The sequence below is a fragment of the Aedes albopictus genome, chromosome 3 (genome assembly GCF_035046485.1).
Source record: "Aedes albopictus strain Foshan chromosome 3, AalbF5, whole genome shotgun sequence".
In the NCBI taxonomy this organism is placed as follows: Eukaryota; Metazoa; Arthropoda; class Insecta; order Diptera; family Culicidae; genus Aedes; species Aedes albopictus.
Window position 1 is genome coordinate 395293604 of NC_085138.1, and position 18581 is coordinate 395312184.

Consider the following 18581-nt stretch of genomic DNA (forward strand, 5'->3'; position numbering starts at 1 on the left):
TCCAGTGGAAATCGCATTCATTGAGGTAGGTCAGCCGATTCAACCGAGTACCGGTGGATGGTAATGGAGGAGAGTGGCGTTGCCTGGTGCAGAAAAAAAGCAATACGGGGAATCGGGGTGAAACGGACCTAGTATCGGTGACGTACAAGGTGAAATTCGCTCTCAATTTAAGTTATTTGGCACAAACACGAGTGGCTTATGGATGGGCATTTATGCCGAAAAAGAGATGGATTTGTGAAAAGAGGATGTTCATGGTGAGGGCTCGGAGTTAGTTTGGCTTTCTATTCCGCAGAATCGTTACCTGTTCTGTGGCTTAGTTGGTTGATGCGCCCGTCTATCGAATACGGAGCCGTGGGTTCAATTCCTACCAGAACGCATATCTTTACACATTAATCTCTCAATTTGACATTTGGTAATATTCTCTGCCTTCTAATTGATTACAAATTTTTCCAGAAAGTCTTTTCTAGTAAACAAGAATTATGAACTGTTATATTTTGTATTTTTTATCAAATAACGAAAATCAAAGCTGTGGATATTCTGCAATGGGTATCACAGTGAAATTTAACTTCACTAGCAATGATGGATCTTCGTAGTTGCTTATCTGACAGATCTTAAGAACTTGAGCTACAGGTCGCCCTTCTTAAGAAGTAAAGTTTCGATGGCTGTTCTTCATGACCATCATGTAGTAAAGCAAAAATAGTTAAACACCAAGATGTCATGCAAGCCGTGCCAAGGGTTGAATGGTTGAGGGGGCTCTAAACATGCTCAACCATGAACGGAGTCTCAGTAAGCTGCCCTACAGCACTACGGCGCGGTATGGCACTGGTGCAGTGGACCGTTATTCTCCCAACTACTCGTAGCACCAAAAATGAGTACACAACAGCCGTCAAGCTGACGAATGGCCATCTCAGTCGTGTGAGAGCAAAATGGAGAATACTCTATGCTTGGCCTCACCGTAGACCAGCTACTCAGAAGTTTGCAGGAGAGGATGAAATTATCATGCACCTCAACACCTTCCTCCTGGAGCAGCACATGTTTCAACAAAGCTACTGGTCCACATCCACAATATCCTTCATCGACCGACTTCAACATGCTGAACATGGAAGATAACGAGGATGGTGGAATAAAGCTCTTCATCAATCCCCAAGAATCTTTGGTTCTATGGAAGTCAATGGTGATTAATGCACTTAAAAGTAAGATCGGAAGATTAATTTTACAAAAATTTTAATTAGACACTAAGTTTTTAGAAAAGCTATGAATAATTTTGATACAGGAATTTTTGCCATGACACTAATGTTATATATACTTAAAATGTTGGAATTTGGGACGTTTTATATGAACAATCCGGGAAAACTAGTTTTTTGAATATAACTTTTAAACGGTATTTGTTAAATTTTTCATGTCTCATACAAAGTAATAAGAAACTCAAAACACACATGTTTTGATCGAAGATGTCAAATCCCTAACTCTCAAAGGGAAATAGTTATTGTGGATTTTCTGAATATATTAGGTCAATTTAGGGTAACTAAAGTATTCAGTTCTATGTAAATATGCGCAGCTGGGATTTTGACGGCTGATAATCACATGCTTCCGCTATCACGTGATGGTAATATGTAGCTTTTGATCGTTTTTGTTCAAATAATATTATTTTTGCGAAACAAACATCTTATGTTATTACCCTTTTTCACTTAATAATAACTGGATTCTTCCAGGACATGCTCCAGAGAATCCCCCAGGAATTTCTTCTAGAATTGCTCCAGTGATTCTTCGATGAATTCCCCCAGGAATTCCAACAGTAGTTCGTCCCCCTGCCGGGATTCCTATAGAATTCCCCCAGGGATTCCCCCAGAGATTCCTCCAGGAACTTCTCTAGGGATTCTCTAGAGATTTATCTAGGGATTCCTTTAGGAATTCCTCTAGAAATTATCACAGAGATTCCTCCTGGGATGCTGTTGGGTTCTTCCAGAGATTTCTTCAGAAATATATCCAGAAATTGCTTTATAGATTTCTGCAGCAATACATCCAGGGATTTCACTTGGAGTTTTTCCAGAAACTCCTCCAGGAATTCATGCTGGAATTTCTCCAGGGATTTCTTATGGAAATCCATCGCAAATTCCTTCAGAAATTGAAATTCCGACAAAAATCCCTCCAGGGATTACTCCAGGAATGCTTTTAGGGGCTCCTTTCTTCCAGAGATTTATCCAGGAATTCCTCCACGGATTCCTCCAAGCCAGGATTTAATCCAGGAACTCTGCCAGAGATTCCTCCATGAATTCCCCCAGGAATCTCTCAAGGATTTATCCAGAAATTGATCAAGGAATACCACCCAGAGTTCAGGGATTACTTCAGAAATTCCTCCAAGGATTCCTTCCAGAATTCCTCCAAAAACGCTTCCAGGAGCTCCTTCAAGATTGTTTCTTGGAATTCCTCCAGAAATTACTCTAGAAATTTCTCCAGTAACTCATCCATGGATATCTCCAGAAATTTCTCCAGGAATTACTACAGAGATTCCTTGTGCATTGAGATCAACGACCTGTTCAAAACGTGAAGCATTGGGAAGGTTGAATAATTCCTCCAGATATTTCTCCAGAAATTCATCAAGGGATTTCTTTAGAAAATTCTCCAGAAATTCTTCCAGGAATTATTCTATGGATTCCTCCAGATTTTTTCTGGAATTCCACTACGTATTTAGCACTTCAAAAATTAATATTGCTAGCTATGATGGTTTCCCATTGCGGAAGGTCCGAATGAACTTGAAACAATTGAGAAATCGTCATGCATACAGATCGTACGACCTGGTAAAGTGCGGAACGTTTTGATGGCTGTGAACCCTGATCGTCATGTAATCAAACCCCCAGGGATACTCAAGTGACGATACTATTGGGGTGGGACGGGGAATGAATCTACGATTGATGAATTACGATTATACTGGTATAGTCGTCATTCAGCAGTGGTGGCCACACTTTTGTTCGGTCTTGATGGTTTGTGTGGGGCAGTGCGTGTCGGTTTCAACAGTGTGATTACTTAGGTAGTATGGGAATTTGAGTTTGGCTCTGAGTCGTCGATGATAAGGCCGACATCATTATTGAAATCTGAGTGTTGACGGTTGATTTGACGACAACTTCTTCAGTTTTTATGATCTCATTTATACCACGCACATACCTTTGGGACGAGGGAGTGCTTCAAATGCAAGAGAGGAATTTAACACTGCGTTACGGGTTGAGTGAGGTCATGCAGATAGAAGCAACTCAGGTGACCGTGAGGCTCGGGTCGTGATGCATGAGTGCGGTGTATTTGGGGCGTGCGTTGTCCTGTGCGGGCAGTTGGGGCCGGTTTGAAGTGGAGAGTGGCCCTTCTCTACCCTAGATCGGTTTCGGTTGTGTATGCGAGGTAGCGTTTGCCTGAATTGTGCCGTGTTATGCGTATTTTGCGGCCCGAGCTGCGTGGTTGCATGGGAAGTATTGTTCTCTGTAATTTATATTTTGGTTTAAGGTGAAGCTATGGCTGGGTCGTACCTCGGATTTGCTGGGCGCAAGTCGGAGGAGTCGGCGGCGGTTTGCGCTGGAGGGGTTTGCTCGATTGGTTTATCCGCTGATGGTATCCGGTAGAGAAGGTCGGGTTTCATATTTTACAGATTCAAAGATAAATAGATGTTAAATATATTGTGGACGATAAATATTTTTTTTAATAGTGACCTATCTACACTGGTACCAAACCCGACTTCAACACGACGCTATAGAAACCCATCCGATCAGTACCCGAAAGTTTTGAAATTGTTCAAACCAGAAACCCGACTATCTCTAGTGTCCAGTCGATCTTGTACTGACATATGTACGAGTGCACTGTCAAAAATTATTCAAATCCGTTGTGTATTCGTTGAACGGCGACATTTTTAGTTCATATGCGCTGACTCAGGCCGATACGGGTTAATGACAGGCCCGGATTTAAGGGGGGCGAAGGGGGCAATTGCCCCGGGCCCCCCAATTAGCCACCCCCCCAAGAATCACGAAGTACTATATATTCTGTTTGACAAAACCATATAAAATGCACTTCAAGAGACCATTATATTTTGGAACATACATAAATTATAGAGTAGTTGTAATTGGGTTTCTTAAGCGGGTATCCAGATTATTTCAAAATCTAAGTTTTCACTGAAAAAATCAAAATCCTAAATTCTTCGGTATAAGTTGCCATTCTTAAACTATAAAACAGTTTTATCAATTCATTTATCAAAGCAAAACAATTTTGCTCTTTCAATAAAACTTAAAAAAAATACTGTATATTAAATGCTAAATAATCAAATAATTTAAATTGAAGTATATTTCCCTAAATTCCGTTTTTGGGAAATCGGTTGCAGCAAATTCTTCTCTAAAGAGATACTACAGTATTTAACAATTAGATAAAAAGATATTTTATTTTTTTATTTTGGAATATGCAAGTTACTCTGAAACTATAGAAAAAACTCATTGAGTTCAAAGCAAAAAATAAGTTTTTCCGAGTATTTATTGCAATTTTTGTACATCATTTGAAGATTCATTTAATTAGCAGTTTAATAATTAAATCTAATATTTGACAATGATTATACATGCATTGCATACGTCTATTGATTATACGTTTATATTTAAAAAAAATCCTAATACCTTGTCTAACACCCATCTGCATCAGTTCATTTAGGGTAGATTTTATCATGGGAGAGATAAGATAATGATTTCTGGAGATGTTTGGGATATTCAGGGCATTAAAAAAAATATCGGAGGAACAGTTTCACAAATCAATATTTTGAGTTTCATCGACTTTTATGATAATTTTTTACTACAGTTGACCCTTAGAGTCTTAACTTTGCTCAATCCGAGTATTTACATAATCGGAGAATATTGCGATCCCATAATAAAATTTCATTTATTATAATTTTTAATAATTTAAATTTGCATCTTATAAATTTGGATAAATGTTTGATATGTAGTAATATCTGAAAAGAATGATATTAACGCTTTAAATCTTAATACAGTATCTTTCCATTTTAGACCTGAATATTTTCAAGAATATCACATCATAGAAAGCAATTGAAAATAAATGGAAAATAATTATTTGAATAAACAAAACATTTGTGTGGCAGTGACAAAGTTTCTACCCAAATCGCAAAAAACATAAATAATTTAAATAATACGAATTACAGAATATTGAAAAAAGTGAATCTTGCTTTTGAGGGCCCACTTTATAGGGTTTGCCCCGGGCCCCCCGAAGCCTAAATCCGGCGCTGGTTAATGACTTGGTCCGGCATGCCCATGAACGTCAATAAGTAGAAGTTTTGCTCAGTGAAAAGACAACGCAGATGAACAAATGCCAGGAGATGCGTTGATAATAGCAAAGCAGCAGAATTCCACTACGTATAATTCTGGAACCTGGAGATCACGACAGCAGACAGAATCGCCATTGGACCACGTTCTGATTGACGGACGGCACTTCTTCGACATTATCGACAACCACCGCGGTACTACCTAAAGCAACCAGATGTCGCCTCAGCATACGCGCATAATCTCGAGGCCACGTTGCCAGACGAGGGTGAGCTCGATGAGGCCCCTCTACAAGACTACTAGAGTACAGTGAGAGCAGCCATCAACGTCGGAACGGATAGTTCGACGATGAGTGCAGAACGGTTTTGGAAGAGAAGAACGCAGCGCGGGTGGTAATGCTGCAGCAAAAGACTCGACAGACACGCCTCTTTCGGGAGGAAACCGCCGCCTGGAAGAAGCGGAGTGTGACAAAATAGAAATGTTGTGCCGTTCCCAAGAAACACGGAAGTTCTACCAGAAGTTCAAAGCATTCCGTAACGGCTTCGTTTCGCGAGCTAAAACATGCAAGGATAAGTACGGAGGCCTCTTGACGAACGGACGTGAGGTGATCGAAAGGTGGAAGCAGCACTTCGATCAGCACCTGAATGGCGTGGATAACGTAGGCACGGAAGACCACGGCAACAGCGGAAACGACGACATCAGTGCAGCTGAGGACGGAAATGAACCAACTCCCACGCTGAGGGAAGTTAAAGATGCCATTCACCAGCTCAAAACCAACAAAACAGCTGGGAAGAATGGTATCGCAGCAGAACTAATTAAGATGGGCCCAGAAAAGTTGGCCACCTGTCTGCACCGGTTGATGGTCAGGATTTGAGAAACCGAACAGCTACTGGAGGAGAGGAAGGAAGTGGTAATGTGACCCATCCACAAGAAAGGCGACCATTTGGAATGTGAGAGCGATCACTGTTTTGAACACTGCCTACAAAGTGCTATCCCAGAACATCTTCCGTCGTCTGTCTCCTAAAACGAATGAGTTCATGTGAAGTTGTCAAGCCGGCTTCATCGACGGCCGGTCGACAACGGACCAGATCGTCACCATACGGCAAATCCTCCAGAAATGCCGTGAATACCAGGTCCCAACACATCACCAGTTCGTCGATTTCAAAGCGGCATACGACAGTATCGACTGCGCAGAGCTATGGAATGAACGAAAACGGCTTTCCTGGGAAGCTGACTAGACTGATTGAAGCAACGATGTAAGGTGTGCAAAACTGCGTAAGAGTTTCGGGTGAACTATCCAATTCATTCGAATCTCGTCGGGGACTGCGACAAGGTAACGTACTCTCGTACCTACTCTTCAATATCGCTCTGGAAGGTGCGATGCGACTAGCCGAGCTCAACAGCCGAGGAACGATTTTCACAAAATTCGGTCAATTTGTGTGTTTTGCGGATGACCAGCACGCTAAAACCGCTCAGCACTAAAGTACATAATTTCCAGACTACACCAAAAATGTGTAACTCTTACACATTCACAAAATCATCTCCTGTGCTCACAAAATCGTGAAATTCACAAAAAAAAATTGTACGGCAATCTAGTTAGGTTTACTATTGACCTTGGTAAATAAAAAATATCGACATTTCGCATCTAGAAGAGTGTAAGAGCTGTTTTTGTGAATGTGTAAGGGTTACACATTTTGGTGTAGTCTGGAAATTATGCACTTATAAGTAGGGCTTACACACTTTAGGTGCTGAGTGATTTTAGCGAGTGGACATTAACGCCAGAACATTTGGAACGGTGGCAGAGCTACACACCCGCCTAAAATGCGAAGCAGCAAAGGTCGGACTGTTGATGAATGCGTATGTACTGGCAGGCTGAACCGAACCTGACTGGGTCCGTCTAGGCAGTAATGTGAAGATAGACGGGGATACCTTCGAGATAGTGGAGGAATTCGTCTACCTCGGAGCCGGAGCCTTACTGACGGCTGACAACAACGTGAGCCGTGAAGTACGAAGGCGCATCATCAGCGGAAGTCCTGCCTACTATGGGCTCCAGCAGAAGCTACGGTCTAAAAAGATTCACCCACGCACCAAGAGCATCATGTACAAGACTCTGATAAGACCGGAGCGTGGACCATGTTCGAGGAGGACCTGCAAGCACTCGGAGTTTCCGAGCAACGCGTGTTAACTGTCGAGCAGTCGCGTCTTAGAATACCCTCAGCGATACCACACTCACGCTGTGTAACATAAGCGTGCTTTTTCATGGTGCATGTATTCAGTACACGACGCGACTGCTCCCGGGTTAAGGACGATCTTCGGCGATGTGCAGGAGAATGGTATGTGGCGGAGAAGGATGAACCACAAGCTCACTGCACTTTACGGTGAACCCAGCATCCAGAAGGGGGCCAAAGCCACAAGGATACGGTGGGCAGGGCATGTTGCGAAAATGCCGGACAACAACCCTTCAAAGTTGGTGTTCGCGGCTGATCCGGTAGGTACAAGAAGGCGTGGAGCGCAGAGAGCACGATGGGCGGATCAGGTGGAGCGTGACTTGGCGAGCATTGGGCGTGACCGAGGATGGAGAGTGGCAGCCACGAACCGTGTATTGTGGAGAAATATAGTTGATTCAGTTTTATCTCGGATTTGATGTATTTAATATACCGGTTGGTATCGCGGAAGGAATCTCCCTGGAGGAACCATGTAGGAATCTCTGGGTAAATCCTGGGAGTATTCGTTGGAGCAATCCCTGAACGGGAAGTTCGTCTTTCCAGTGTCAATTTCAGTACTGGTGTAATTCATCATCGGAAATATGCAAATTCAACATAAAACAATAGGTATGTCACGAAACACGTATCTAAAGTTTCCCCGAGAGATGCATTTCACATCGCATTCTCCCCATCAGAACGAGACAGCCAGGGAGATTGTACAACCAAACGACAACCGGTCAGATCCGCCGAATGCACACAGCTAGCGCACAAAACCAAAATCCCTCGTCGACTATCGTTTTCATTTAATTACATTTTATTTACATTCTCGTGATTTTGCAATTAAAAATATTTAACGGCAAACAAACGAATGAGAATTTTCTGTGCGCGCTCGCTTTTTTCCCCTCAATTCGTTTTCCGCGATTGATGGTGACGTTTGCCCCCCGGGTTGTTGGTAGCGCCCGCCAGCCATCAGCGCAGGAGGAGAGGTAGTTAACAGCTCCGGAATTGTCGTCGTCGTTTTGTGCTCGAGTGGTGCGCGGAGATGACGGTGACGGCGGTGGCAGCTACAGCAGATAATATCACCGGGAGTCACGTGCAGGTTGTGGAGCATTGTTGAAGTCGGAGTCTTCGCCGCCCGGCGAAGAGTGAGTGGTTGAAGCACGGTGGTGATCTCTTTTGTGGAGTTGTGGGAAGGGTAGCCGGGAGAACATTCATCAGTGGGACAAGGTAGCAGTTTTTTTTTGCTGCGCGCAAGCAGCCACGGGGTGATCCGGAGGCAGTGTGGAGACAATACGACCATTGAACCCTCCCGGCCTGTTGGTTTGGTTTGGTACCTACCTATAATTAAAATGGCAACCTACATATGTGGGTGCATGCATGGCAGGCAGAGGTAAGCTCCAATATGTGGGTACTGGGTATATGAGCAAAAAGTGGCGCGCCGCGCCGTTTTGTAACTGCTGCGGGTTGCCCGATTGTAATCGACCTGTGTGTCTATCTCTGTGTCTCTCGGTCGACGTTCAAAAGGCGTGCTGCGAGGCATTTCATAGTGTAATGTATTTAAACGAAGTGGTTAACTGCGGAAAAAGTGACTTCTGGATGCTGCATACCGAGTGGAAACAATTGCGATCGATCCAACTGTTCGATCTTGGAGTTTATTTGACATTCGTCGTCGAAGGTTAGGAACCATTTATAAACCACGTAGACTTTTTGAGGGGAAGGGGGGTCTGACCAAAGTCTACGCTCCATACAAATTTTAAAATTTTTGTATGGACGAAAGTCTACGAGGTGGGGTCTGAGATGGCCAAAATTTGGTCTACGTAGTTTATGAACAGCCCCAGTGAACGCATTTCTGTTTGGTGAGTGTTTAGGTTCGACTCTCGGTAGGATCTAGACCATTTGGGCATGGGTGCCTAATTTTGGCACTTTTTGCCATAAATGCAAAAATCTTCTTTTGGAAATAAAAAATGTAACCTTGGTTCTCACTAGAAGGCTCTCTAAAAATATTTCAACTCTCCTGAAACGTCATTTAGTTTGCTGGCATTATACATGCAAACAAAATGTCATATCATTAAATCTCCAGAAACGTCTTAAACATCTTAAAATCCATCTGAAACCCCATGAGACTTCCCGAAACATGAAACCATCTGAAATCACATGAAACATCTACGTCCTAAACTCTCCTCAAATCACCTAAGGCCCCTCGAAACTGATTAACCTTGAAACTTTCTAGAAATTCCCAGAAAAGCCCCTATCTAAACCCCCGAAATCCCGAACAATCCTTTGAAGCCCTTCTGAAACGCCCAGAGGCGCCCTGAAGAGCCCTAAAACTATCGACAGAGCATCTATGCAGTGCTATCATGATAAAAACAGAGCTGGTTACTCAAGGTTTTCAAATTTCAGCGACCGCATACCGATACACCCCCAAGAAAATGGCTACATCATTGCGTCAAATTAAGAATAATTCCGGGCAAACCCTTCCATACATTTTTATTTCACTAAATGTTTCTGAAAGTAGCGTGGCAAGGACATTTTTGCTGAAATTTCTTTTATGAGTTTAGCAAGAATTATTCTTCAAATTTGAAGAAAATTCTAAGAAAATTCCTTTGTGGATTATTTTGAACTTTTTTCTGAAATGTTTACAGAAAAAAAAATATTCTGTCCATATCCCTGTTCATGAATTTCTTTGGAAATATCTCCAGAGATTCTTTCAAGAATTCCCCCAGGATGTTCCCTGGGACTACTAAGAAGTTTTTCAAGGAAATTCTCAAAAGAGTTATCTTGTAACTAGATGATGAGTTTTCTCTAAATTCGTCCTGCGATTGTTTAAGGGATTACATAGAAAATTCAAATTGAAGCATAAACTTACGTAGCAATCCTTGAACTAGTTAAATTCATGCTTTAATTCCTAATTGTATTTATTTAAAAGTTGGATTCCTCTAAAAATGTTGTCAGATTTTCCAGATGTGTTTCACGGGATTTCTCCGGAAAAAAGTCCATGAATTTCTCCAGGTGTAGGGAATATATTGGCTTTCAGTCTTATATGCTCAGTCCAAACAGATTTGTAGTAACTGTCCGACGTTTCGACAAATGTATTTTTAAACGTCGAACAGTAGTCACCTAATCTATTTTGACTGAGGATATAAGACTGAAAGCTGAGAAATATTTCCCAAATTAGCATAATCTCCAAACGTTTCTCCAAGAGATGCAATTCCAGGAGTTATTTTTCACAAATATTCGCAGATTGTTTCAGAAATTTCTCTAATGTTTTCCTTCATCTATTCAGATTTTTTTCCAAAAACTTTCCAAAAACTTGCTAGAATTTCTCAGTGGTACCCTTAGTTTATGCTCCATTTCTTTAGGGATTTTCACGGTCATTTTTTTGAAAACTCTCAAGAGATTCTTCTGGAAGTTACCTTCAGGTATCCCACCGAGCATTGCTTTGGATTTATTCAGCACTTCCTCCAGATGTTTTTTCAAAGTTTATTTTTTCCAAATCTTCTCTGCTGCAGAATTTATTCCGGAATCAATTCATTAGAATTTTTCAAGTTTTTTTTTTTCAAAAAAAAATTATCTATAAATACTAGCAGGGGATTTTAAGTTTTTCCATTTAAACATTTAAGAATCTTCAGGAAATCCCTTCGGAGATTGTATAAGATTTTTTTCTGAGAACTCCTTCAGAGGTATCCAGCAGTTTTTTCAGCAGATTCCTTCAGAAAATCCTCCATCAACCCTTTAGAAATTCTTCAACCTTTCAACCAGCACATCTGTCTGCGATTTCTGTAGACATTTTTTACGAGATTCTTTCAGAAATTCTTCTATGGATTTTTTAGGAATCTTCCCATAAATTTCTCAATATTTTTTTTGGAATCACTTACAGTTCCTACAGAAGTCACTCAAGTTTTTTTTTGGAGAATACCTGGTAAAAATTCCCAAAGCTATTCCTAGAGGATTTCTAAAAATTTTTTTCTTTGAAAAATTTCTAAAAACTCAATGGAAAAAGGTAAAGAAATCCTGAAAGAAATTCTGAAGAAACCTTCAGTAAAATATCTATAGATATCTTAAAAAGTACTTTCCAGTACTGAATCTAGGGAGATTCTTTATGAAAACCTAGAAGGAATTTCTCAAGAACTTAGTGAGCATGAGCATGAGCATAGATGACCGCACAATTCGTAGTTGCTACTCCGTGATTGACCAGAGCAATCGAAATTGCACAAGGAACCAATGAATAGGGCTTGGGACTAGCATACTATTCTCAATGTACACAGTTTGAGAGCTCTCAACTTTATTAAGGTCAATAACGGCGCCGGCCACGTCCTTACGGTCATCGAGGAAGGGAGGGAATGTTAGTAAGACAAACGTTGTTAAAAAGACCGCGAATCGCTGCATCTCCACGTTTGTCTCAGGAAGGATTTTTTTTTTGTTAGTAGGGTAAGGTACATTGTCAGTCCGGGAGTCACCTATGGTTGGTGATATGATTTGACAATGGATCAATATACACAAACCGCCGTTAACAACCGACCGCTTTTCGACGCAAAAACTAGCCAAAAAGAAAAATCTATCACGCGTCTCCACTCCACTAGGGAGCAGAAACCTTTAGTCTATTCCACACAGAAATACACTGAACGCGACTCACTTGTCGGCGCCCGGACTTTTTTCTCGACCGGCGAGCCCGAATTAACACTTTTCACTCTTTTGTGTAAATGCAAAAAATGAAAGAAAGTATTTATTATCAACTAAAAGTGTATTGGGAACTAGCGCCGACGGGAAGCGAAAAATTCGGAACCGACTCGACCCGCGACGCATCCACCGCACACTGAATACGACCACATCGATTTTATTCTTTCTCGTTCACACTGCAGCACGATGGGAAGCAAAAATCCGGAACCGACTCGACCGTCGACCCGCGACGCATCCACCGCACACTGAATTCGACCGTATCGATTTTATTCTTTCTCATTCACACTGCAGCGCGATGGAAAGCGAAAAATCCGGAACCGACTCGACCCGCGACGCATCCACCGCACACTGAATTCGACCGTATCGATTTTATTCTTTCTCATTCACACTGCAGCGCGATGGAAAGCGAAAAATCCGGAACCGACTCGACCCGCGACGCATCCACCGCACACTGAATTCGACCGTATCGATTTTATTCTTTCTCATTCACACTGCAGCGCGATGGAAAGCGAAAAATCCGGAACCGACTCGACCCGCGACGCATCCACCGCACACTCTAGAAGGAATTTCTCAAGAACTTAGTGAAGAAAAACCTGGAGTTTTTTTTTTCGGGAAACAATTGGTAAAATTTCTATAAAAACATATGGGAAAACTTTCTAGAGGTATTGCTGAAGAAATCCGTTGACTGATTTCTGAAAAATACATCTTGTAGGAATATCTGAAGAAATGCAATAATAAACGTCTGCATAAAGCTGTTGAGATAGTTCTAAATGATTTTTTTTTGATAAACTCCTGAAGTATTTTTAATCAAATTTGATTTTTTTTTAAATTCATTGGAGTATTGCATCGAAGTATATCTGGAAGAAATCCTGAAGGAATCTCTTGATGAATTCCTGTCTGAATCACTGAAATTAGTAATGCAGCAATATCTGTAATAATTCCTGTAAAAGATGTTTTAAAGAAATTTCTGGACACATTTATGCGAGAATTTTCTATAAAATCTCTAAAGTAATTCCTAAACAAATCTGGGATGGACTGATGAAATATCTGAAAGTATTTGTAAAGGAATATATATCTGGAAAATTTCCTGAAGAAATCACTGAAAGAATTTATCGAAGAATCTCTGAAATTTTTTTACAGAAATCCTTGTACAAACTTCTGAAGAAATTCCTGGAGAATTCTCCGATGAATTTATCAGACGAATCTGTAGTAGAATTTCTAAAGACATTCCTGCGAGAATTTTAGAAGCAACTCATAGAAGTCTACCTAAAATAATTCCTGGAGAAATTCACCAGGGAATATCTGAAGGAAGCGCTTGATAAGTTTCTAATAGAATCCCTTGAAGTTTCTGTAGAAAAATTGCCGGAGGATTTAAAGACCGAATTTCTGGAGTAATTTCTGAAGGAATCCATGGTATAATTTTGGAAGAAATTGATAGAAGATTTCTTTGAACAAATTTATGAGGAATTCTCATAAGGAATTTTAAAAGAATGCCTGCAAAAATTTCTGAAGTAGTCTGAGGATAATTTTCTAAAGAAATGGTTGAAGAAGTATTATGAAATTCTTTGAGTTTTCCTTAAGAATCGCTGAAAACATATCTGAGGAAATCCGTTGATGATTTCCGGAAAAAAATCTTGTAAAGATTTCCGAAAAAATGTATAAAGGAGTTTTTATGGAAAGCTATGGAACGTTTTCAATGAATTTTTTGGAGGATCCTCTAACCTAAAATTCCGATGCGAATTCTAGAGGAAATTCTGAAGCGATCCTTGAAATATGTTCTTTATAACTTTCAAAATAAATTTGCGGAAGACTTACCGAAATAAATTCTTTGAGGATTTCAAATGAAACGGATGGAGTAATATCGGAACGAACCCAGGGACGGTTTTATAAAAAAAAATTGGGGTTAATTTCTGGGGTAATTTCTATAAAAAAAATCAAAAAGAAACTGAGTATTCTCCGAAAAAGAGAATGGAAGTAAATATACCTGAAGATTTCTCAGAAAAGTCTCTCAATTCTCAAAAAGATTTTTTGAAGGAATTTTTAAAGAAATTTTTGGATGAATTTGATAGATTTTTTAAAAATGCCGTAGGGATTTCTGGGTTAATCCTGGAAAATTATCCTGGGGAAATCTCGGGACAAATTTCTAAAAGAATCCCAAAAAAACTTCTTTTATTTGTAGTGATTTTTTTTAGGAATCCCTGAAAGAAGTCACAATATTCCAGAATGCTTTATTGTGTGTGAGGGCACAAAACTCACAAAGGGAACTTTTCCATTTTTTTTTCGCATATATGAGGCCACGAAAAAAAAGCCGAAGGTTTCTTATATTTAGGAAGAGAAATTTCCATTTCTTTTGGAGCAACACAAATTTTAATTTTTACATCAATTCTTACTCAACGTTGGTAAGTGCACTGAAAGATTATGGAAAATGATATAGGCGATTTAAATATATTCCCTCGTGAGAAAAACTTTTGGGGAAGCACTACATTCTGCGTAATTTACATTCACGACGTGGAGAGTTGCTTTCACAGCTCGCTCACGAGTTAAGCATGCGTGTGCAACCCTTATGATATTCGGCAAACTTTCAGATAAAACTACGAGGTAAAAGTCATCCATACATTGTTTTTTGATAGCATGCTTATGAACTGAGATAGTAGCAAGTGAATGTAACTCTTTGCAAATGGTGAATGCCATCCCTGGGAATCAGTACACATGCTGCATCAACTGTTGCAGCTTGTAACGGTGTTCATCGAGTTTGGAATTGACAAATGTCGATTAGTCCATCTTCGCCAGCTATTTCTGCGTCTACAGACAGAGGGAGATTAGGACTTTGGTTGAAGGCGAAACCTACAAATACCTCGGCTTTCTGCAACTTACAGGTATTCGCCACACAGTCATTAAGAACGAACTGCATGACAAGTTCTCGCATCGTGTCAGCTGTGTTCTGAGGAGCTTTCTGTCAGCCGGCAACAAGGTGAAGGCGATCAACACGTTTGCTGTGCCCCTGTTGACCTACAGCTTTGGGGTAGTAAAGTGGACTAAGACTGACCTTGATGCGTTAGAACGAGCAGCACAAGTGGTGGCGATCACCAAGACCCGCATGCGCCATCCAAAGTCGTCAATCGAGAGAGTCACCCTGCCACGCGCAGTAGGAGGAAGAGGCGTCACCAATATCCAGGCACTATGTGTCTCCCAGATCCAGCAGTTGCGGGCATATTTCATAGAAAGCCAGAACCGTCTTGAAATGTATCGCACTGAATGTGAAGCAGACCACGGTTACAGCGCCCTACATCTGGCACAGGAGGATTACCAGTTGAACTGCGATATCAAGACCGATGACGAGATGATCGTAGCGTGGAAGCTGAAGGAGTTGCATGGGACGCACCCCCATCAACTGGAGCTCGAGCACATCGATAAGGCGGCGTCGAACGCGTGGCTGGTGCGGGGTGACCTCTTCTCGGAAACAGAAGGTTTTATGGGAGCCATCCAGGATCTCGTAATTACGACGAAGAACTATCGGTGGTACATATCGCACACCAACAGCTTGCTTTAAAGCACAACTTGGTCGACAGATTTGTACCCTACTACAAGTACCAGCCGGACCCGGTTCTGGAAAATAGTTCCATAAAGCTGTACTGGGATCGCGAGATCATTACGGACGTCCTTATTCGTGCCAACCGGCCCGACATTGTGGTATACGACAAAAAGATAAAGCGGGTACCCTCATCGACATCGCTGTATCGTTAGACCATAATTTCCTATCAACGTTCTCCGAATAAATAATCAAGTACAACGACCTAGCAGAGGAGTTGAAGCAGATGTACACCTGGAGGGCGTCCGTAGAGTTCCGGTTGTCCTCTCGGCAACCGGAGTTGTCCCTGTATCTCTCCTAAGGTCCCCAGACGACTGGAATTGAAGAAGAACCTGAACAGCATTCTTGGAACCTGTAGTATAGTTAAGCGGTTCCCTAATCATCACAACTGGAAGTACATCCGAAGCAGACTCATTAGTATATAAGCAAACCGGTTAATGAGATCCGCAGACCCCAATCTCCTTTGGAATTTGCTGAGAAGTGCCAAAACTATATAATAATTATAATGTTTATGTGGGAGGATTGTGCAAAAACATCAAAAGCGGTAGCTCGTCATGTCAAAGAACGCAATAACTTTCTTACAGCTCCACAAAGGTAACTCGTCATCAATAACACCACCCGTAGGCCATCAAGCCGAAATGGTGGCAAGAAGTGAGGCGAAAAAATTTTCGTTATTGTGAGAAATTGCCCGATGGCAACGTGACCCTGCAAACAAAACTTCAACCCCACGACCCCGTCTCCTTCCAACCACCAATCTCCGAAAAATGAAACCTGCTGCTAGGCCTCACAACCCAAGTGCGATTCCGAAGCGCACCGGCGCGGCATCAACCGCGACGGATTGAAACACCGGTGGCATTTATTTATTTATCCTCCTGTTTTTTTTTCCTAACGTATTTTAATGTAAGCCAATGACGACGACCAATCTCCGATGGGACGGTGGCGCGGCGGCGGCCCCGGGGGCAGCGGGCAAAAAACGATTGAATGTTACATTAAATTAAATTGAATGCATTCGCGACCTGGTTGCGCTAGGAGAAAAAAATCAGCCTTTGATGATGATGGTATGGCTCACTTTAGGCACCATACTCAACGCTGACGATTGCGACGCTACCGTGCGCTGCTGGCTGCTGACGATGATGATGGGGCGGAGGATGCAAAGTGGGTCGCCTTTTTTACAAGCAAGCCGCACATCGCGCCGACCGCCGTGTCTGATTCTTGCCCTCGATCGGATTGCATTACGTACCTACCGATGTACGTACGTGTGGGCTGGTGCTTACAATGTTTGAGCGGTTTTTACATTTCGTGGGACGGCAATAAACGGTTGCCAAGGGTAATTAATGTTCCGAATGTGGACAACACGAAATGATGGGGCCGGGATGGAATTGCCAGTTTTTTCCGCCTCTTTGACAAGCTTTGATGAGCGGCTCTCAAAGGTTAATCGAAAATAAATCAATTTGTTGTTTAGCCTGGCTGTAAGTAACTTCGCAGAAATAAGATCGTCATTTAAACATCGTACAGAGTTATTTCAAAACAATCGAAGGCTATTGGTTTTGGTACAATTCCTCACAGGACTCTAGGAGCACTTCTTCCAGAATTCTGAGGGAATCCCTGCCAGAATTCTGGGAGAATCCCTTCCAAGATTCTGGAAGAATCTCTTCCAAGATTCTGGGAGAATCCCTTCCAGGATTCTAAGAGAATCCCTTCCAGGATTCTGGGAGAATCCCTTCCAGGATTCTTGGAGAATACTTTCCAGGATTCTGGGAGAATCCCTGCCAGAATTCTGGGAGAATCCCTTCCAGGATTCTTTCCAGGATTCTGGGAGAATTCATTCCAGGGTTCTGCGAGAATCCCTTCCAGGATTCTGCGAGAATCCCTTCCAGGATTCTGCGAGAATCCCTTCCAGGATTCTGCGAGAATCCCTTCCAGGATTCTGCGAGAATCCCTTCCAGGATTCTGGGAGAATCCTTCCAGAATTCTGAGGGAATCCCTACCAGAATTCTGGGAGAATCCCTTCCAAGATTCTGGGAGAATCTCTTCCAAGATTCTGGGAGAATTTCGTCCAGGATTCTGGGAGAATACTTTCCAGGATTCTGGGAGAATCCCTTCCAGGATTCTGGGAGAATCCCTTCCAGGATTCTGGGAGAATCCCTTCCAGGATTCTGGGAGAATCCCTTCCAGGATTCTGGGAGAATCCCTTCCAGGATTCTGGGAGAATCCCTTCCAGGATTCTGGGAGAATCCCTTCCAGGATTCTAGGAGAATTCTTTCCAGGATTCTGGGAGAATTCTTTCCAGGATTCTGGGAGAATTCTTTCCAGGATTCTGGGAGAATTCTTTCCAGGATTCTGGGAGAATTCATTCCAGGGTTCTGCGAGAATTCATTCCAGGGTTCTGCGAGAATCCCTTCCAGGATTCTGCAAGAATCCCTTCCAGGATTCTGGAAGAATCCCTTCCAGGATTCTGCAAGAATCCCTTCCAGGATTCTGCAAGAATCCCTTCCAGGATTCTGCAAGAATCCCTTCCAGGATCCTGCGAGAATCCCTTCCAGGATTCTGCGAGAATCCCTTCCAGGATTCTGCGAGAATCCCTTCCAGGATTCTGCGAGAATCCCTTCCAGGATTCTGCGAGAATCCCTTCCAGGATTCTGCGAGAATCCCTTCCAGGATTCTGCGAGAATCCCTTCCAGGATTCTGCGAGAATCCCTTCCAGGATTCTGCGAGAATCCCTTCCAGGATTCTGCGAGAATCCCTTCCAGGATTCTGCGAGAATCCCTTCCAGGATTCTGCGAGAATCCCTTCCAGGATTCTGCGAGAATCCCTTCC

At 42.1% G+C, this 18581-nt stretch overlaps 1 protein-coding gene across 1 annotated transcript in view; it reads right to left on the reverse strand.

Moving 5' to 3' along the window:
• Positions 1–18581, reverse strand: part of LOC109410572 (MOXD1 homolog 2-like) — a 128878-nt gene that overhangs the window by 35992 nt on the left and 74305 nt on the right. The window lies entirely within an intron of this gene.